Source organism: Camelus ferus, chromosome 8, assembly GCF_009834535.1.
Source record: "Camelus ferus isolate YT-003-E chromosome 8, BCGSAC_Cfer_1.0, whole genome shotgun sequence".
NCBI lineage: Eukaryota > Metazoa > Chordata > Mammalia > Artiodactyla > Camelidae > Camelus > Camelus ferus.
In genome coordinates this window covers 36,913,543-36,935,700 of record NC_045703.1, presented here as the reverse complement: position 1 = coordinate 36,935,700, position 22,158 = coordinate 36,913,543, and the positions used below count along the sequence as shown (strand labels likewise).

The 22,158-nt window shown below is 44.0% G+C and overlaps 1 long non-coding RNA gene across 1 annotated transcript in view; it reads right to left on the bottom strand.

Moving 5' to 3' along the window:
* Positions 1-4,763: 4,763 nt before the first annotated feature.
* LOC116665356 overlaps positions 4,764-22,158 on the bottom strand; it is an 82,842-nt gene continuing 65,447 nt past the window's right edge. Inside the window, exons 2-3 of the long non-coding RNA XR_004321931.1 lie at positions 19,124-19,244; positions 4,764-8,344 (exon numbers count right to left, since the gene is read on the bottom strand). This is a non-coding gene — a long non-coding RNA (uncharacterized LOC116665356). The remainder of the gene's footprint in view (positions 8,345-19,123; positions 19,245-22,158) is intronic.

Genomic DNA, 22,158 nt, shown 5'->3' with positions numbered 1-22,158 from the left:
GGGAAATGAAACCAGCCTGTGAGAAAGAGAAAGGTTGAGGGACTAAAGCTCCCCTCCACGGAAGTTTCTCTCTACTGGCTCCTTCCCGTCACCATACAGATTTGCCGTTATTTCTGTCATCTTTAAACAAAACAAAACAAAGCACTACTCTTAACCTCAATTCCCCTGCCAGCTACCGCCCCATTTCTCTGCTCTACTTTGCAGAGGATGCCCTTAAAAGAGCCTCTTCTACTTACTGTCTTGGATTTCCCTCTGCCTGTTCTCTCCTAAACCCGCTCCAGGGAGGCTTCTCTCCGCTGGCACTCCACTGAAACCACTCTGGTCAAGGTCATCAGTAACCTCCATTTTGCTAATCAGAGTGATCAATTCTCAGTTCTCATTTTACCGGCATCATCAGCAGCATTAGATACAGCTGATCACTTTCTCCTGCTTAACACACTTCTTTACTTGGCTTCTAGGGCACCGTGTCCTTGGTTTTTCTCCCACCTCTCTGGCTCCTCCTTCCTCCCCCTTTTTTGCTGGTCCTCCTCTTCCCCCGACCTGTTAACCTTGGGGTTCCTAAAGTTGAATCCTTGTTCTTCTTTTTGCTGTCTAAATTCACTCCTTGGCATTACTATCCTGTCCCAAGGCTTTAAATGCCATCTATGCCTCCCAAAAATACATCTCCAGGCCAGAACTGTCTCCTACAATTCAGACCCATACATCCGTCTCAACGTAATAGATATCTCAAGCTCAATTTGTTCAGAACCTTCTGATTGTCCCACCTTTCCTTTCCCCTGCATCTCCCCCATCTGTAGTTTTTGCTTCTCAATTGATGTCAAAGCCATCCTTCCATTTGTTCAAACCAAAAGCCTGAGTGTCAGCCTTTCTCTGACACTGCACATCCAGTCAGTTGGCACCTCCTGTAGGTGCTTTCAAAATATATCTAGAATCCAACCATTTCTCACTGCATCCACTGCTGCTCCTCTGAGCTGTCACATTTCACCTGGGTAACAGACTAGAATGCCTAAGTTTGCCTTGCTTGCACCTTTTCACTTCCCATCAGCTCCCCACCAACTCAGTCTATTCTCAACATAGCAGTCAAACTGTCCTTTTAAAAGTACATTAGATCCTACACTCTTCTCTTCAAAAACCTTTAATAGCTTTCCATCACACTCAGAGTAAAAGCTAAAGTCCCCCCAGTCACCTACAACATCTACAATCTACTCTGGAGTCACCTGGCTAAGCTCACCTCTACTGCTCTCCCCATCTCTCAGTTTCTCTGCTCTGCCCACTAGGCTCCTAGCTCTTCCCAGGACACCCCCAGCCTGCTCCTTATTTCGAGTCTTTGCAGTGGCTATTCCACGGCCTCAAACGCTTTTCTCCCAGATGCTGCAGGCTGAAGGCTGACCCCTCACCTCATTCATGTCTTTGCTCCAATATCAACGTTTGATTTAAAATCACACCAGTGGTGTGCTGGCAGATGTTTATCAGCTGTCTGTTGGGGAAAAAAGAAGCTGCACTTTGTAGGATTTGCAAATTTCCATGGTGCAAATATTTGGCGGTCTCAAGTTACCAACATGATGTCACTGAATTGATATTGCTGAACACGGAGTTGGGGAAGAGATGCCACAACCAGCTCTCAGGAGCTGATTATCCAGAGCACATTACTTATCATCATGTCTATTGTTTATTATCTGCCTCCTCTCTACCACACCCCCAGGGATTTTTGTTGTTTGGTCCATTGATGGAAGAACAATGCCTAGCACAGAGTAGTTAACAACATTTAATGTGTTGTTAAATTAATGAATTTTCCTAATAAGGGTGCTCTATTCAGAGCTGGTAATAATGATTGAGTAGGAGAATGTTCAGGGCAGAGAGCTGTGGTCAGGCTGAAGATCTGAGTAGACAGGACAGGGGTGGCCATACCTCAGTATGGGCTGAAGTGGAATGAAATGGAATCCAAGCTTTGGAAGAACATTGTGAGCTTGGGGAGTTCTGAGCAGCTGCCACCTTTATGCAGTTTTAGAACCAGCTTTCTCCTTCGCAGGAATGTCTGGAAACATGGTTAGAAACCTCTGGGATTTATGAGGTTGAATAGCAGCCCCTTGTTTTGAAGCTCTATGTTTAACTTAAAGACTGTTATTTCAGACTGTCATTATTATCACATTGAAAATGAAAAAGACATGTATAGGGGTGCACTCACTAAAGAGAGAGCATTTTGTGTGTGTGTGTTTTGGTTTTTTTTTTAAAGAGAGAAGGAATTCTTGATAGTTTTGGGAATTCTTTGCTGTCACTCCTCTTTGAATAACCTGCCCTGCAGACTTTCTTTTACTGAGTGAACGTGTCAACATGACACCTTCTTTACATCCTGATCCAGGGCCTTGAACATCTGGAATTTTCTCCTCTTGCAAACGTAGGCCCTCTTACTCTTTAGCAATTCCATTTACACTGAAACTTCTAATAAAAATTTTTCCTAATATACCACGGAAACCCATTTCTTCTCCATACATTCACTGACAAGACCATGCCAGTGAGTGTGTTGTTTTTATGAGTTCAAAGCCTGACTATCAATTAATTGTCCTGCCTTTCTGAACCTGTGTTGCACTGTTCTCACATGTGGATATAATCAGCCTCTGCCTACACTGCCTTGCAATTTGAAAGCTACTTAACCCATTAACAGCAGTCTTACGCCTCTGTAGGCACATTTTCTACAGCAAGGTGTCCTCATTTATCCAGTTTCTTCAAAGGATAGCTTTCATGAATAACGTAGAAGTTGAGTGCCATTTACTATTCTCCTCTGATGTGTTCTTGGATTTGCTGTTTAGGTACAAGGCAGCCAGCTTGGGAAATATTGATGTTACACTTAGTTTCAGCTACTTAAAATTACAGAAAAATAATTCATATCCAATGTAAATTTCCAAAATCAGACATGAAAGGAAGACCAGAATACAGATGATAAGTGTAAGTGCTGGGTTTTGACACTGACAATGAGTGCAAACCTCCACCAGCATCTCCAGAAGGACGAGATATTCAAGATCTCCTGGAGAATCATTTTCTGCAGCTGTTTATTTTGGCCTTGAGGGAGCTGTGGCATGCTGAGTGTGGGTTGCGGCGGGGTGGCTGCTGTCAGCAATGTGGCTGCTGTGAATTCCTTCCCAGACTTGGAATTCTCCTCATCCAGGGCTGGCCCACGGCAGAGCCCACTCTGTTCCTCCAGGAGGCGGGTCTCGCCCTCTGAACACGTTATCCTGTACCCATTACCCCGATGGCTGCCAGGTGTGTCCGTGTTGCTCACTGTCCACCTCACGCGCCCTTCCCTTGCTAGTCCTGCCTAACAAACTTTCCATCTCCAAGCAGGGGCTCCACTGATCTGAGCCATGCTGATGACACCCAGGCCATGACTTCAGGCCTGCCTGCTGATTCCAGGCTGCCCCTAGCCTGTCACCATCCCAGAACTTGTCTTAGTCACAATAGGGACAAAGCCACTGATGCCACTGGATCCATCCAAACGCATCCCCCAAGCCCTTTCCTAGGAAAAACCCTTAAGGTCCTTGCTTTAGTGATCAATTCATTCAACAAATGCTAATTTGATCACCTTATTCTGGCATCCACCCTCATGAAGCTTATGTGGGGAGTCAGGAAATGAATAGTGAAAAAAGCAGCAAAATTAAATTGTAGAGAGTGCTGAATGCTATAAAGAAACTATGGCAAGGAGAGAGTGAACTGGGAGAGAGAGGCTCTCAGAGAACACGAAGATGGTAGCCAGGAGTTCAGTTAGAACACAGCGTCCCCACATTCAAATGCGCTGTACTCCCGGAAACCAAGAATGACAGCCGTTCTTGACACACCGTGGTCTTACTGCATCTACGTCAGGCTTCCATTCCTGAAAACAGTCAAATGAGAAGGTAGAAATAGTGAGAAGTGAAGCCCAATGTAAATCTTAAATTGAGATGAGCCAATTTGAAGGGGAAACACATTTATGAAAAACCACAGCTTCAGTGGGAGATTCTAATGACTGAAGTCTCACCTGTTCCTCAGATGAGGTGGATGTAAGCGTGCACAACCATCAGAGGCATACCTCTGCCTTCACCTGTGTAGAAACAGCATGTGCGAGGCGTCCGCTTGCCCCGGGAAGATGTCCAGTTCACAGCCTCCAGGCTGTCCTCCAGCCCAAGTGGTCATGCTCTCCGTCACTGACTCTGCTGCACTCAGAAACAGGAGCCAAGAATATGTACCTGCTCCCAGGACTACAAATCCAGAGCTGACCAGTTACCTATGCGCTGGCCCAAGGCAATAAACTCTGTACCAACAAGGTGCATGCGCTCTCTTTCCGCTGCTAGGAAATACGGTACCAGGAGAGAAAGCATGAAAGCCTGGACCGAGAGGGAGGCGGAAGTGTATTAATGCTGAGCACGGGAGAGAAGACCATCCTTCCTCGGCTGCTGGTGAGTAGGTATTAGCAGTATCTGCTAACTCCTCACCTCCCGTTTCCCCGCCAGCCCTTCGGTGGCTCTGGCCAACGCCAGCTGCCAGTGTCTGCATCTCTCAGTCTAAAGGCCTCCTTCCCAGAACCTCTAGCAGGCTAGACATAGTGGGGAATTAGCGTCTCTCAGGAACAGTCCTTAGTCAGTGGCTCACAGGAACTGATAAATACTGCCCCAGCTTCCTCACCCCTCGCGCTGGGTAAATCTGGGTTAGTGTTCTGCACCATTGTACCACGAGATGAAGCTGTCGTCACCCCTGGTGATGGTGCTTATCACATGTCCTGCATTGTCTGCCTTCTACTCCGTTCTCTTCCCTACTCCTCTGCAAGTGTTCTCTGCACCTCCCAAATAAGGTCGTTGCACGTTAATCCTTGTCTCAGACTTGCTTCCCTCAGGAGGGAAGAAGATGATTTAGAGCCCGAAGCGACTTGGACCTTGAACACCAGTTGCCAGACCACGCCTGGATAGCTGTGCTTGGTGTCTTGGGAGGTTCTCACTTGTTCCTTAATCAGATATATCCTTACTCAGCAAGTGCCCCTTACTACAGCCTAAATTCTCAAGGCAGGAAACAAGTGTCTGGGGAAGGAAGAAATAGGTGGTTTCTTCGAGGTAGAACCATGTCCTCCTTTAGGAAGTATTTTTGGTAAATATTTGTTTCATGCTAGGATGTTCTATTAAAGCAAAGGCAGGTTCCTAGTCAAAATATTTAATTAGGGCTTCAAAACATCCTATCTTTGTGAATGTCCTATGATTGCCACGTGAGCATTGACTGCATTAAAGATAAGAGACGACTGTCCAGTACAATCTGCTCATGACATTGTTTTTGGAAAAAAGCTAATAACCTATGATATTGGGGAATTCTTTGGGAATAATGTATGGTTGCTTGTGGAGTGCTTTTCTTATAGATGCCAGTTAGAGCCAGAGAACCAGGTGATCCTATTATATTTATTTTGAAGAGAAGATGTTTCTCCACAACTTGAATATAGGCCCGTGTGTGTGTGTGTGTGTGTGTGTGCGTGTGTGTGTGTGTGCGTGTGTGTGCATGCATGCAGAGAGAGTGGTTACACTGTGGTACATTCATATAATAAAATATGTTCAGGATGCTAGGAAAAATGCAGAAAACCTTGAGATGGGTAAAAACTGACCTCTGAGTGTCCCGAGTAGCACACTCCTTCGGGCTAACTCCACCTTCCATTGTCTTCGTGGTATTTTGGACTCTAGGTTGTAGAAAATGGTAATAGTGAAAATGATTGTTTCCATAGAAATGCAGATGAATGGTGTCAGGTGCAATTGGTTATTGCCTGGTGGATCCTGACCAGTCTTGCAGGCATGAAAAATTCATTTCAGCATTTCTGATTCCCTATATCTGTATGGTACTTCGAATTCTTCTTTGAGTGGGTTGTATCATCTTACTGGTTCCATCTTTGATTAATAAGTCAAGTAAAATCAAATAAAATGTGTTCATTTTATAATAACATGAGGGTCATGATTTTACCCTTTAAAAATTGCCCTTTGACAATGACAATAGGTAATAGAAAAAAATCTATGTTGTACATTAGCATGAATTGTGAGATCAAGCTTCAAAGTGTAGGGGTTTTGTCTGGAAATTGTTGGGAAGTAAGTTCAGAGCCAGAGGAACATCTTTAGGGTTAAGACTGTCACGGGAAGGCCACCTGATGTGGAGTTAAGCACGCAGGTCTTGGAATCAAGCAGGGATAGGTGCAAGGTAAGATTCCACAATGTACTAGCTGTGTGTGTGGCTTCAAGCAAAACTCAACCCTTTTACACACCAGTTTTTCCGTTTGTGAAACAGCAACATCTTAGGGTTCTTGAAGGATTAAATGAATTGGTGCACATTATAGCCTTCACAGTGTCTGCACAGATGAATATGTGGTAACTAGCTATAACTAAATATATCTATCACCGTGTGTATTTTCAGAGTGTTGCAAGAATAAAAGCAGTTGAGAGTAACATGTGGAAGGCACTTCCTGGGCGGGGCCAGTCAGGACCAGTCATGGTGCTTCTGGTGGGGTGGGCTGGAGAGAAGGAAGTCGCTAATGACGAGGTAAGCAGCTGGGAGGCTTTGGAGGAAAATGAAGTTGCCGGTGTTCTTCCCACTCTAGGGAGGCCAGTGCTGGAGTTTCTAATCCAGACTGGAAGGTCTGTAAGAGCCAGACTCCGAATTCAGGCAGAGAAGCCACGTGGAGCAAGACACTGAAAGTGTGCCATGCTGGGCTCTTGCATCGATCCAGAGTTCCTGCCGGGGAGGCTGGGAGGGCAAAGGTAGGAATGGAAGCCGAGCCCAGAGGTTGGACTTGGAGTTCATGGTGTCAGACTCAGGGGGCTGGTTCAGTTCCTGTCCTCCAGCCACAAGATGGGTGGCAAGTCCTCCATCCCTTCACTGTAAAGTGTGAACGTTGGACTATGACTCCCTAAGACCTCCTGCCCCCGCCCAAAGATGAATAAAAGTGGCATGTACCCACACATATGTAACGTGTGCACCAGCACGTGCGCGCGCGTGCACACACACACACACACACACACACACAGTGCTTCTGAAAGTGTCAGAGAAGGCAGCCAAAAGGCAGATTACACCTGACAGGAGTGGCAGCAACAGCGGCTGTTGACTTTGAAAGCCAGAGTCCGGGCTCCCGTTGCTCCGTTTCCTCTCTTTGCAGGGTTTTGGGGAAGCACAGATTGCTCACAAAAGAGGACGGCGTAAAAATATTAACAAGAGGCCTAGTACTGGAAAAAATGACCCAGAAGTCCCCAGACACCATCACTGTGTCACTGCTGGGTGCCTTTCTCATTAGCAGTATTTCCCTGACCCTTCTCCTTTGTCTTTCTTTGTTTCATTTTTGGAGGGTTGAAACAGTCCCATGCAAAAATCCGTACCCCCTGCCCCAAAATAGAGCTCTCTGTTTGGCTGGCAAATCCTCTCCAGCGCTCACTTGTTTGGATCAAGCTGATGTGGTAACCCCTGTCTAATCAGTTTTGTTTTTAATGATTTAACTTGTTCTTTCATACATAAATACTGCGTCTTCTAGATTTCTTTCTCCATCTGTGGTCTTTCCAAGACAGCAGCTAGTGTTGAATATGCTTGGAACTTTGTGGAGGGGGAAGAGGGCTTTGGGTGCACAGACAAGACCTCAGGGGCCTTCTGGGCGTCACAGAAGCCCTCCAGGTGTCCCCCTGGTCACTGGGGCTCTGCTGGTGTCTGCAGCTGAAGCCTGAGGCTGGTGGTCTGTGGCCTGTTCTCTAGGTTTGGCAGGGCCTGGTGGTCCTCCCTTGCAGACCGGGCCCCCCTCCACTCTCACTGGTACTGTGGACCCCTCTATGTCACACTTGAGTTCTGCATTTGGCCTTTGGCTTAAGGTATCCGTGTCATGGCCCCTGCACAGACGTGCCTCATCGTGTCTTCCACCGTCATCACGGCAGCTACCTTTCAGCTACCTGCTGATTACCGCAGGGGCTTCAGGAATGTCAGGGGCCTTTCCACACCCAGAGGAGGGGCCTAAGGAGCACTAATCAGACCCTGTCTCCGTGTAGGTGCCTGCTGTTTGCTTGGGGCCACCAAGGATGTCTCCTTCCAGAGTTCCGACCTGGGAGTAAGGCACAAGATCACTCTGCTTTCAGTTTCCTCTCAACTGGCAGCACCCGCTTTGGAATTTTCTCTGAAGAGAAGTCAGGACATGTTTGCTTGCCCGATCTCCATCCTTTTTCTCCTTCCTTCTCTCCACTGGGTGGGCTTTCCACTTCCTCTTAGTTTGTGGCTGGAACTTCTCTTGTGTTATGGCTTCCTTCCTTAGAACAGCAAGTCTCACCACCTAGTTACCTTCTAACTTCAGAAGGGACTCCAGCTTCTGAGCCAACCGGACCTAACAGGGAGCCACGGAACAACCAAAGACCAACGTATGTTAATTAGCATCTCAGAAATGTATACCTGTATTCATGCATTTAATCATCAGGGCCCCCTGGGCACCTGCACGCACCAGGTGCTGGGCTGTCATCAGAGACACAAACAGGAGAAAGACTCACCTTCCTGCTTTCAGCGAGCCCCTAGGCTAGTTGAGGAAGCAGACATGAAAATGAGTCCTTACAACCCAATATGGGTGGTCCCAGAGTGCAGGGTAGAAGTGCAACGGGAGGACCCTGGAGGGTGAGAGTAACTCTGTGCTGGCCGGAGTGCTTCTGAGAAGGCTGCTCAGAGGAGATGATTGGTTGGTGAAACTAACCATTCAGAAGAAGGGAAAGTCAATCCCCACGGGTGCAGTGAACAGAGACTGGAGAGGAAGTGATGGTGTGCTTGGAGGAGAGCAGGGGGATGGGGTGGGCAGAAGGAAATGGTGAGGTCTGGCACCAGTTTATAAGTCTGAGGCTGAAGAATTTGGACTTCATCATGTTGGCAGCGGGGTCCAGTGGAGAGACATGTCTGTACGTGGTGTGTAACCCAGATCCCTGCCTCCCTTGGAAGTGTATTTGGGAAAAGGGGCATCACTTCACATGTGCTCCTGAGCCTGCCCACGCTGAAGCTGCTTCTCCTGCCACTCTCGTTCCTCCCAGGGCGGCCAGTGACCCTTTTGCTGGTCACGGCCCAAGGCCCCTGAACAGCTGTGCTCCTTGGCGCAGGGAACCTGCCTCTGCACGGTCATCAGCAGAGCAGTGTATGTTGGGGCCATGGCCTCTATTCCCCCAACACTGTCGCAGAGACTGGAAAGACACATCAAACTCTGGACAGTTTGGGGTGATGGAGGGGACTGGCTTTACAGCAGGAAATCTACCTCTGAACATGGGTCGAAATCCCATGATCTGTCATTCTTAATGCCAGAAATCTCTGAAAACCAATTTAAAATGTTTGTAATCACCCCCAAGGGCTCTGCTCTGTGATATCACTGTTTGGTTATGTTTTCTGGAACTGTTTCTGGCTTCAGAACCGAGTATGCTCTCAGCGAGTGCTGGAGTCAGCATTAGCGCTAGGAGCTCACAACAGTGGGGATAAGCATATCCCAGCCTGGCTGTGGGACTGTGAGTGAAGCAGTAACAAGGTAACAACAAAATAGTCTTCCAGAAACAGTGACACTGACAGCATGCTGCCAAGAGAAGGAAAAGAAGCAAGAGCCTTTTTCCAGGTGCCTGAGAAATAAGGACTTTTTTGCTGTAGACTTTTTATCTTAAAGCAGAATTTGTTTTTCCTACCAGATAGCCTTCTGCTGGCAGAGCTAATGGTGTTTATTTCAATCCACTGTCTCTTACAGTCATAGTGAATCTTTCTCAGCAACAGATGTTCACGCTGGGGATTAGTCAAAGATAAGGTTGAAGAATTCATTTAGGGCATAAAGGTGTTTGCCTTGAGTGGCCAGGTTAGAAATAGAAACTTTGTAATAATGAGATTTTAAAGGTATTAAGCAAAGCATACAAATACAGTCAATTCTCATTATGAGAACTACTGCCGCAAATAATGAGAACTGACTGTATTTGTATGCTTTGCTTAAAGTCATGGTAACACAGAATTAGCAAAGACTGAACCATTCCTCCAGGGGAAATACAGGATTAGGTTCCTGTGAGCCTGGTCACACACAACATTTATAACAACTGATTGATATGCAACTTTGTTTTGTGTGTGTTTCCACTTAAAGACATCTTATTTAATATATGTTGTTGATTCATAACATTGCACTCAGTCAGCAGCCCCATAACTCAAGCCTGAAGGAAGCTTATCTAACGTACGTATTTTCTCCACAAGGTACATCATGGCCCTCAGGTACTAGACAGCATGACAATGCTACACTTGGGGGCCACTTTAAACAGTGAGATCACCAAGAAATGCACAAAAATATGAAAAACATGACACTAAATAAGCTGTGAAAAGGACACTTGTGTTTACGATGAGAGGGGACCTCAGCTGGGAAAGTGCACATGGAGAGATTCAAATTGTTCACCACTCTGCACATGTCCCAAGTGACCATGAGAGCGCTCAGGGCATTGATTTTGGGTTACAAAAACATTTTCCCATTAGTTGGGTGCAAACATGGAATCCAGGAATAATAAGGATCAATTGCACAAGTTTTGTACTTTAAAAAAAAATTCTGGTGATAGTGTCAGGAAAAACCTAATGAAAATACTGCTTTAAGCAGATTATTATGTGTATGATACGTTGTTTGGGGTGAGGTGAAAAGGAAAGAAAAGAAACCACTTTGAAGGTTCCCACGTGGTCCTGCAAACTAACTTTCAGTTTAAATCAGTGCCTAACAGGGAAAGTTATTAAAACTAAGTGTATCAATAATAATAAAGATTTATTCAGTGTAACCCTGTAGTTCTAACTCTGGGGATCTACCCAAAGGAAATAATCTAAAATATTGAAAAAGTATATACTGAAGTTGTTTGGCACAGAATTATTTAAAATAGGAAAAAATTGGAAACAAATATTCAACAAAAGGGTTATGGTTAAGTAAATTATTTATATATACTAGATAGCATATTATTTAGTCATTTAAAATCCTGAGACAAAAATAAAATCCTCGTAAGAACACTATACTGCTTACCTCACAACCATTAGAAGGGCTACTATAAAAAAAAAAACCCAGAAAATAGCAAATATTGGTGATGATGTGGAAAAATTGGAACCCTTGTGCACTGTTGGTGAGAGTGTATAATAGTGCAGCCACTATGGAAAACAGTATGGAAGTTCCTCAAAAAAACTAAAAATTGACTTACCATATGATCCAGTAAACCCACTTCTGGGTATATACCCAAAACAATTGAAAGAAATGTCTTAAAGAGATATTTGTACACCACATTCATAGCAACATTGTTCTCTTGATTACAAATGGTGGAAGAACCCAAGCATGCATCCACAGATGGATGGATAAACAGAATGTAGTTCATACATACATGACAGACTGTTATTCAGCCTTGGAAAGGAAGGTCTTCCTTTCTGCTATGTGCTACAACATGGAGGAATGTAGAGGACATTATGCTAAGTGAAACAAACCTTTTGCTAAATCGCAAAAGGACAAGTACTGTATAATTCCACTTATTTGAGATACTTGGAATAGTCAGATTTATAGAAGCAAAGGGAAGAATGGTGGTTCTCAGGAGCTGGGAGGAGTGAGGTGTTGTTTAATGGATATAAAGTTTCAGTTGTGCAAGATGAGAAGAGTTTGGAGATTCATTGCGCAACAATGTGGACGTACTTGACACTAGTAAACTGTACACTTAAGGAAGGGTTACAATGGTAAATTACATATTACATGTATTTTACCACAACTTAAAAAATAATACTATATATTAGCAACATAAAAAAAATCAGGGAGCTAATATTAAGTGTAATACATAGAATAAAAATTATTAATATGGTTTAATAACAACTAGGATAAATCTATGTAAGTGAATAATTAATATGAAAAATCCAAATGCTTAATATGATTATGTAAGTATAGCAGGATAACGGATATTTTTCAATTTTAAAGTTAAAAAATATTTAAAAAAAATAAACTTGGTATTCAATATGATTTGGTTAAAAAATAAAAGAAAAATTTTCATATATTATACATGGAAGTTGGTGGCTGTAAGGAGAAAAAAAGCCCCAAGCGTTAGTAAGTGTGGTTGGTCCCTTAGCTTTAAAACGTTCTTGGTACCTCACTTGTCTGTGCTGTAACCTTGTCTTTGCACCCTTAGAGCAGGAGCGTGGATGGCTGGGTAGTTTACCGCATCCTGTGGTGATGAGGGGAGCAACGTGGAAACTGACTTTCCATTTTCTACTGCATCTTAAGACAGTGACTACATTTTGCTCAGTGTTTTTCCCATCTGTGTTAATTCCAGATTTCTTTTTCATTGAGATTGATGGCAAAAATTATTCGATGATTTTGCTTTTTAAAAACTCCAGTACTTGCAGTACAATCAATAAGAGTGCTCTTTTGCTGAAAATACCCACACGGCTGAGAAAGAAAAAAAGAAAGTATAGAGGAACAATAAATGGATTTCAATTGTTTTAGCTAATTGTTTTAGCTCAGGTTACTCAAAAGTCACTTGAAGAGAATTTGAGGGATTTTTTTTAAGAGGAAAATGAATGAATGAATAAATGAACAAGTGAATGAGGGCAGCTGGCCAGTCCTGCTTTCGTCAGAGGAGATGCTTTGCCACATGGAAAGTAAAGATGACAGGCCACGGTTGCTGCAGCTGTAGCAAGATAAAAAATGAATATTAATGATTGATTTCAAATTAGCCAGCTCTTTTTCTTTTGCCTACAGCTGATGCTGTAAGGGATATTGGGTCTCAAGAGATTCCTGGAGTTTAGGTGGCTGTAATTCATCCAGTCACCATTAAAAAAAGTCCTGGTTCTGATCAGTTTCATGAGACTTCGTGTTTTTAGCATTTTAATTGTGTTTGTTCACTCCAGTGATGAAGCAGATTTCTCCCCCAGACTGCTTTCCATCTGGTTGTTTTGTAATCATAAACAAACTACATTAGAAGCAATTTTTTAAAAGCCAAAACTACCATTTTCTATTCTGTTTTATGTAGGTGAGCACTTGAATGAAATTAATTATATTTTTGGCTTTCTTTGTGCACATTTATTATTTAGGGTGTGTATGTGTGTGTTTAGATATACACATAAATCGTATATTTTTATCTGTACATACTGGTATACACACATTATCCATATATACACACATATATAATGCTGATATATGCAGATATATGCATACACACACCTCCAGTTTTTCTCTTTTATTTGCCCTTTAAAGATGTTCTGTTATATTCTTTTAAACCGTCATAATTTGAGGACTTGATCTGTGACCTCAGTGTGTGGCAGGAGGCAGACATCACCACCCTGAGAAGACAGCGTTTGTTTTGACTACTGCATCAGGAAGGAAGGAGTTGGTTAGATGTGTTCTGGAGAGCCAGTGAGCATGTCTGACGCCACATCGCCTGGCTCAGTGCTGTGTTGGTCCCAGGGAGGCCAGGAAGGGCGGCGCCCTCCACATGGTCTCTGCTCTGTGGGCGAGGCAGAGAGGCCCTGGGACTGCCTCGCTGCTTGGCCTGCCGCCAGTGCCCTCGGGGAAGATAAACTCACCTCACCACAGTTCTTGAAAATCAGTCTTGCCTTTATTTGGAAAGATGCAGGGGCCAGTGACAGGGAGTGGTCAGAGGAGCTGGGGTGGAGGATTAGCATGCAGACTCCAGTCTGTTCTTTATAAATCTGCCCGCCCAGCCTGAACGCCCTCCTCTGGGGAAAGATGTCCTGGAGGCTGGGGATGGTCCCAGGCCTGCCAGTGAGCAGCCCAGGTCAGCACTCCACACTGCCTGCTGGGGAACCCGGAAAGATGTCTTTCCTCCTTCTCTCAGGTGCTGCCCGGTCCCCCGCAGTTGCACACTGGGCGCTGGAGACGAGCCGCCCCAGGGACCCCAAGCATTGCAGCTGCCTGGCAAATTTTGCACATTAGGACTCTGAGATAAGGGCCTGATTAGGTGGGCAGTTGTGGCCAGTGGGCTCTGTTCAGGCTGGGAAGGCCATTCTGGGTCCTGTTTGTACCTCTGTGTAGCCACTAAGATGTTGTGGGGGCAGGGGAGACCAGGGTGAGAATGTAAAAGGGGTGCAGGGGGAGAAAAGAAAAGGCTTCTCTCGCCCCCTCTTACATGTCTCCGTGAGACGTGTGCGCTGCCCTACGCCCCTTTTGAATTTGGATGCTATTTTAGTGGTGATAGAAAAAAGAATCGTGAAAGAAAACCTCCGTCCTAAATGCATATCCAAGCTGTCCTTAATTTATAAGCCTCTCTGCAGTGCCATAGAGACTCCAGCGGAAACCTCCCCTCCTGCCTGCCTCAGCTCTGGGCTCCATCAAGTATCCTTTCTTCAAATCTTCAACTCCTCTGACGTTTCCAGGCTCCTTTCCCTGGCAGCTAGCCCACAGATACTTGCAAGAATCTATCAGCCAAAGGAAAACACTCATTTGAACTTGTGTTACCTCTATCAAGTGCCCCATGGCTCCTTCCTTTTTATACAATTTCTCAAAAGAATAGTTTCCCTTTACCTTACGTTTGCTCTCAGGGCATTGCAATCTGTCCTGTGAGCTTATCACTGTTGGAAGGCTCTCATTGTTCGCCAAAGCCAATCTAATTTTCAATCCAATGGACTCTGTTTATTCTTTATCTATCTGGCCTTCTTTGCTGCACTGACGTCAGAGTGTAAATCCTATCTGGGCAGAGAATTTTGTTGTTTTTGTTCACTGCTGTATCCACAGCATCTGGTGTGGAGTCGCTCTAAGTATTAGTTGAATGGATAAACTGAAGAGTTCCTTCCACTCCTGGGCACCCTCCTGGCTCGCCTCTCTGATGATCTTTTTTGTTTCCTTCATGGACACCCCTTCTGCGAACACCCCTGCATTTTGCTGTACCCTAGGGTTTCTTGATGGGCTGCATCTCTTCTCATTCCACACACTCTCTGAGTAATCTCATCAACTTTATGTTTTAGTTACCCCTGTATGCTGTGGGTTCCCAAATTATATCTTCAGCATGATCTTTCTTTTGAACTTCAGGCTCAAATATCCAAATGTCTGTTGGTCATCTTTCCTTTGCCTCAAAGTCAACATTTCTAACACTGAATCCTCAGTCTCATCCCCAGATCTGCTTCTCCTCTTGAATTCTCCTTTGGTTGCACCCCCACACCCCTTATCACCACAGTTACTATAAGGGAGGACTTTAGTACGAGCCCCTGCTTGGAGTTAGCTCATCTTGTTTTTATCCAGCCAACTGGAAGGGCACGTATGCCTGGGAAACCCCTCAACACAAGTTACAAGTTCTCTTGGGAAAAGACTCATCCTAAGAGAGGGAGAGATGGGCAGATCAGCCTGGCTAGAAATTGCTGAGTCTGGGAGATCTGATGGTCACTTCTGACTCTTTTTCTCCCTTTTAGAGTTCCTTGGGACAGATCGGTGATTATCTGTCTGACACCGATTAGGAAACTCAGCACTTAATATCGTGTATCTTAATATAGTGTCCTACACACAGTGTTTTAATGCCAACTTGCCTCTTAAAAGTTTTAAAAATTTGTCTTCTCATCCTGATCAGTTGCCTGTTTGCCCTCTGCTCCAGTGCCCACCTTTGCTCTCTTCTGCTCTGCATTGCAGGAAAGTGCATCTCCCTCGTCAGCTGGCTTCTAGGTAGATTTTGTGATGGGAGGCACCGTTGGAAGCCTGGAAGGTAGAAGAAGGGGAGAAACCAGGGCTTTTCCTTCTCTTGCTCTGCTTTTGACAGCACCTGCTCCATGACAGCTCTTGCCTGTCTGCCCCAGCTCATGCCCCCCAGCCACACCATAGCTCTGGTTCCCCCAGTTGTCCCAGCTTCCTCCTCTGCTAACTTGAGCTCTTCCCTTTGTCCTTCCAGCCTAAGGGTAACAGGGACTTCTTGCTTTTGCTAATCTCCAGGTTGCTTTATTTGGCCTCTCTTAGGCTTTTCATCAGGTTCATCAGTGGATAATCAGTTCACATATTAATTTCCCTCTCTTTGAAAGACCTAGGATACTTTCTGTTTTTCACATTGGATCCTAACTAACACTCCCCTTATATACTCACCATCACCCTCTTACCTCCTAATTCAGACCCTGATCATCCCTCACCCATATTTCTGTATCACCGTCTCCTACCTCATCTTCCTGCCTCCGGTTGTTTCTCTTTTAAATTACCTTCCTCAAACCTACCATAGTGATGTGTCTGGAATATAAATCTGATACTGCCTTTGCCATGTTTAAAACCCTTCCATGATTCCATGCATGCATAGTCAGGAAAAATTTTATACCCACACCATCCATTAGGGTAGCCAATAGCTACACATGGCTATTGAGCACTTGAAATGTGGCCAGTTAGGATTGAGATGTGCTAATTATAAGTGTGAAATACTCAGCAGATTTTGAACACATAATACCAAAAAGAAGTTTATAAACTACATCATTAATTACTTTAATACCAGTTCCAGGTCGAAATGATAAAAATTTGGATATATTGGGTTTAATAAGATACTAAAATTAATTTTACCTATTTCTTTTTGTTTTTCTAATGTGAGTGTTACAAAATTAAAAAATACATGTGTGGCTTGCATTCTGTTTCTTTTGGGCAGTACTGTTCTAGGCTACATGAACTGGCATGTAAGGCCCGTGGAATCTCACCCCTGCTCACCACACCCTGCCCTTCACTTTCCGCTCTAGGAAATATGGAGTCGTGTCCACTCGTCCTGACCTGCCCACCCCCCACCCCCAAGGCCGGTTAGTATCGTGCTCTAACTACTAGGGCTCAGGCTCTCCTCCACCTGCAGCCTCACCCCACCGGGAAAAAGAAAGGAGTGCTGAGCAGGGTCCAGGGAAAACAACAGAGGTGCTGGTTGGAGGCTGGCTGAAGCTTTCCAGGAGAGGCTCGAAAATGTTGGATGTTAAAAATTCATGCTCCCTACTGAAGGATCTCTCTGGCTCTTCCCCTTAGCCTGATTCTTCCTTTGGATGGTTGTTGATGCTCCTGAGTCACCCACTCTCCCTGGGGCTGGTGGAGGATGAGAAGCTAGATATAGCTCAGCGGTATAGTGTAGGAGGGCATAGCTCAGTGGGAGAGCATGTGCTTAGCATGCACGAGGTCCTGGGTTCAGTCCCCTGAACCTCCATTAAAATAAAGAAGTAAATAAACCTAATTACACCCTCCCCCCCCCAAAGAAAAACAAGGTTACAAACTCAAAGGCGTGGTCCTGCACAGCTCATTAGCTTCAAATAACATAGTAGCCCCTGCTACTAATAACATGGCCTTGCCCAGTCTGCTCTGTGCCCGTGGCTCTTGCGTGGAGCCTGCAGTGGGAGTCAGTGAAAGATGGGATTCGAGGTCTCAGAGATGAGGCAGAGGCAGAGGCACAGCTAAGGCATGCCACGCTGTGTCTGGGATCTGGGCCTTTGTCCATGCACCCTCTGTCCCCACCGCTCTTCTTTTCCCTCTCTCTGCTGACTCCACTTGTTCTAAAAGGAAGACGCATTTCAGATGATCCTCTGGCATGCTTTCCCGACCCCTGCCTATAACTCTGATGTTGGATTTATCACCTCTTCTTTAAATGATCTGTTAATATGTCTCTCTCCCTCATTGGACTGGGTGAGTATCTTAATAGTAGGAGCATTACTTTGTCCATCTTTGATTCCAGTGCCTGGCCTTAGCAGATGATCAGTTAATATTAGATGAACAAGTGGATGGATGGATGGATGGGTAGGTGGGTGTGTGAATGATGGATGTGTTTCTGAGGTTCCCCACAGTACCTGACACAATGTGTTACACATATTTTTGGATTAATAAATACTACCATTTAATGACTGAAAGTTAGGTTCCAAGATATGCTCATTAAACTAAGCTACAGAACCAAATAAAAAGCAGATTGCTGGTCTTGATGCCAGTTCTTTTGTATGTCAGGAATATCCTCAGATTTGGATCAAGTTTGGGGCTGGTTTAGAGGCAGACCCAGACAAAGACGGAAGAGGCAGACTGGTGGACTGAGTAGCTGCCAAGTTTCCAGCAGGACAGACAGCTCATCAGCCAAGAACTCTCTCAGATGTCAGTTTATGCATTTCTCAATTAGTGATTAAATTCATTGCTATCATTTTTATCTTGAATTTAATAATAGTGCACCTGAAGGTATATTGACTCGAGAGTAGGAAACCTGAGTCATGGTTACTGTCTGATAATTATTTGCCAGGTTTTCCTGAGCAAGGCATTTTCTCTCTCTGAATCTCTCTGTTTACCTGAAACTGAGAGAAATGATGCTCACTCTGCCTTTTCCACAGGTTGTGGTGAGACTTGAATTGGATTAGGTACATCAACAGCTCTGTAAACTGTAAACTGTTTTACAAATGCTGAGTATTACAATTCTATCATATATCATTTCTTAATTCCATGGGATTTAGAAGGAAATAGTGGAGAAACAACATGAATTGACAGCAACATTTGCAAATTCAAGTATGTCTCATCTCAGGCTACCTGTCCAAGTAGTTCTTCAACCTATATTAACCTGAAATGCCATTTTATTGAATGAAGGCTTAAAATACTTTAGTTATAAACAAATGCCTCTGCACATAGAACTCAATCTTTTTTTTTTTTTTTTTTATCGTCATATTGGCAGTCTCCTATTAAATGCCCTGATGTGATTGAATTCTGTGGGGTTTTTTTTCCAAATAAATAAGACACTGGTCCCTTGTGAATCTGCAGATGGAGTAAGAAATACTTTTGCTGACATGCAAACTCGTGTGTGTGGGTACACGCATGGGTGTGTGTGTGTGTGTAGACTGGTCATTACTTTATTGAGAACTTTCTTTACTTCTAGTTCAACATTGTTTTTTTCCATTCCCCTTATATTTACTTAATCAAATTTTAAGAATATTGTTTAAATTACAACTTATAGTAGGCTGAATAATGGCCCCTAACGATAGCATGTCCTAATCCCTGAAACCTATAAATGTAACCTTATATGGAGAAAGGATCTTTCCAGATATAATTAGATTAAGGAGTATGCCATGGGAGATCATCCTGGATTGTCCAGGAGGACCCCAAATGCAAACACAAGTGTCCTTTATAAAAGAGAGGCAGAGGGAGATTTGACATGCAGACGAGAAGGCCAACCAGACGAGGCCCTGGAATGGTTACCTGTGTGTTAGGACACGGATTATCAAGTCCATGCTGCTCCACTCCTTCCTCAACTCTCAGCTTAAGGTGAAGGGAAGGTCAGGCTGCTTCTCTCTCCTGCTGTGACTCAGGTTCACAGTTACTTGTGGGTACATATTTGGGCATAAAGACACAGAAATAACTTTGTGAAGCGCCAAGAATCTTCTAAGACAATCTAATCTCAACTCTAAATTTCCTAACACCTTTCTTAATTTAGTAAAGTCAAAGTCTCATGAAATGTACACTGAATTTTTATCACTATGCAGAGCATTCAACATCTCAAGTTGCAATATCCTCAGCTTAACAAGAATTCCACATTTCCCTCCAGCCAATGGTGTTTTTGCTCCATGTAATGGTTGATTTTATGTGTCAACATGACTGGGCTAAGGATGGTAAAACATGACTTCTGGGTGTGTCTGTGAGGGTGTCTTCAGGTCAGCATTTGGGTCAGTAGACTGAGCAAGCAGACCCACCCTCACCAACGTGGGTGGGTGTCACCCAATCCGTTAAGGACCTGAACAGAACAAAAAGGCTGAAGAAGGGGGAATTTTCTCTCTCTCTGCTTGAGTTGGGACATCCTTCTTCTCCTGCCCTTGGATAGGACATCAGTGCTCCTGGTTCTAAGGCTTTTGAACTCAGACCAGGAAATACATCATCGATCTCCAGATTCTCAGTCTTTTGGATTCAAATTAAATTATACCACCGGTTTTCCTGGTTCTCCAGCTTACAGATGGCAGATGGATTGTGGGACTTTTTCTCTTCCAAAACCTTGTGAGCCAATTCCGACAATAAATCTCCTCTTCTCTCTGTATGTCTATATATATCCTACTAGTTCTCTTTCTCTGGAGAACCTCCATATTTGTAAAAAAATAGATGGCCCATTCTACTAATTATTTTCAATGAAAGGAAATGTATTGCAGAGACAGATAATTGTTAGCAGCTTTAATTAGTGTTCCTCCAACTTTCAAAAGGAAATTAAAATCCTGTCTCCACCATCCTCCACTACGTATTTATTTAACTCTCAGTGTGATTCAACATCTATTCATTTATTCATTCATTCACTCAAATATTTTTAAATGCCTACTGTGTGCCCAGCACTGCTCTAGGCACTGGGATACAGCAGTGAACAAAGCAAAGTCCCTGCCCTTACAGTGTTTGGTGTTTCATTCTGGTGAGGGGAAGCAGTAAATAAACACATAAAACTAAAATACATCAGCTGATGGTACTTGCTGAAAAGGAATAAAAAGTAGAGTAAAGGAGTAAAGAGTGACATGGAAGGGTATTTTCAGAAGGGTAAAAAGGGAAAGTTTTTCTGCTAAGGATATATTTGAGCAGAGTCCTGTACCAACAGAAGGTGTAACAGAGATGGCTAACAGCACTCCAGCATCCTTCATCCTCTTACTGCCTTTAGTGATAGCACCTCAGAGTTTTTGCTAAGCAAATGGTACTGACTACATTTCCCAGCTTTCCTTGCAACGATGTGTGCCAGGGACTAATTTTGGGCCAGCTGGATGTGAGAAGAAGTGATGTATGCAACTTCTGGGTCATCTTTTTTTTTAATTGTAATTTTTTTTATTGAAGTATAGTTGATTTACAATGTTTCAGGTCTGCAGCAAAGTGGTTCAGTTATACATATATATAGTAATCGTTTTCAGATTCTTTTCCATTATAGGTTATTATGAGATACTGAATATAGTTCCCTGGGCTATGCAGTAGGTCTTTGTTGTCTGGGTAACCTTTTTAAAAACACCTTTTCCCTGCTAACTGGGAAAAGGTGACAACAGGAGACCACACAGTGAGGTGGTAGAGCTGCCCTGTGATCCCTGCATGTTTACATGAGACAGAAATAAAATTCTATTCTGAATTAAGTGACCGTGTTTTGTTAGAGTAGCTTATCTCATAGCTCAGCTTGTAGCTCAGCTAGTTCAAAGAAGGAGCTGTGTGGGTATTTATGGAGGCACATTTCTAAGCAGAGGGAATAGTGTCAACAAAGTAGGAACCTAGTAGGGGTGTTGGAGGAACAGCAGGGAGGTAAGTGGGGCTGGAGTGCAGTAGTAGGGGATGAACTCAGAAACGTATCAGAGGACAGATCATGTAACGCCTTGGAAGCTTCATTAGGGCTTGGGATTTTAATCTTGTGAGCTGAGGATATAATGTTGGAGCAAAGGAATGATGTTATGTGACTTCTGTTTTAAAAAGATCATCCTGACTGTTGTGTTGAGAATAGAGCAGGGAAGTGAGGGTGGTAATGCAGAGAGACTAGGTTTAGAGGTTATCACAGTAGCCTGGGCAGGACCGTATGGTGGCTTGGACTAGGATGCTAATAGCGGGTGCACTTACAGTGTATTTCTAAAGTAGAGATGCTCAGGTGTGCTGAAGGATTGTAAATGAGAGAAAGAAGTAAGGGTGATGAATGAGTATAGAAAGAGAAGGGATTGACATGGGAATTAGAAAGTCTTATGAGGAGGGCTCAGTGTGGAGTAGGAAGTGGGACTTCTATTTCTTTGCTCCTGAGCTTCATATGACCACCTTCTCTTTGCATAATTGTAATTAATTTTATCTCAGCCTCCACCAATCAGATTCTACAGAGTGAACTCCACCCTCTACCTCTCCTCTATCTGACCTTCCACCACGTCTTCCTGTCTTTAGTCTAAGCATTACTTTGCCCATTCATCCATTTGGGAAGATGTTCAGTGTCAGCAGAAGATAATGATCTCTGAGTGACATCCCTCAATTATCTTCTCTCTCAAAAGCACTTAGGGAAAGAGAAAATGAGAACAGGGATACGGAATCAATGTTGGAGATATGCACCGTAATTGGAGAAAGGACAAGAGGTTGAAATACTGATGAAGGTTGGGTGGGAGGAGAAATCCCATGCCTGAGACTGTGTGAAAAAGTGAAGGTTGAGCAGTGGGAAACAAACAGCGGGTGTCATTGGTCTCCATGACTGTGAAATGGACCAGAGGCATGGGGGGGAAATGATAATAGTCCATGCTGGGGATGAGCAAACAGAAGGA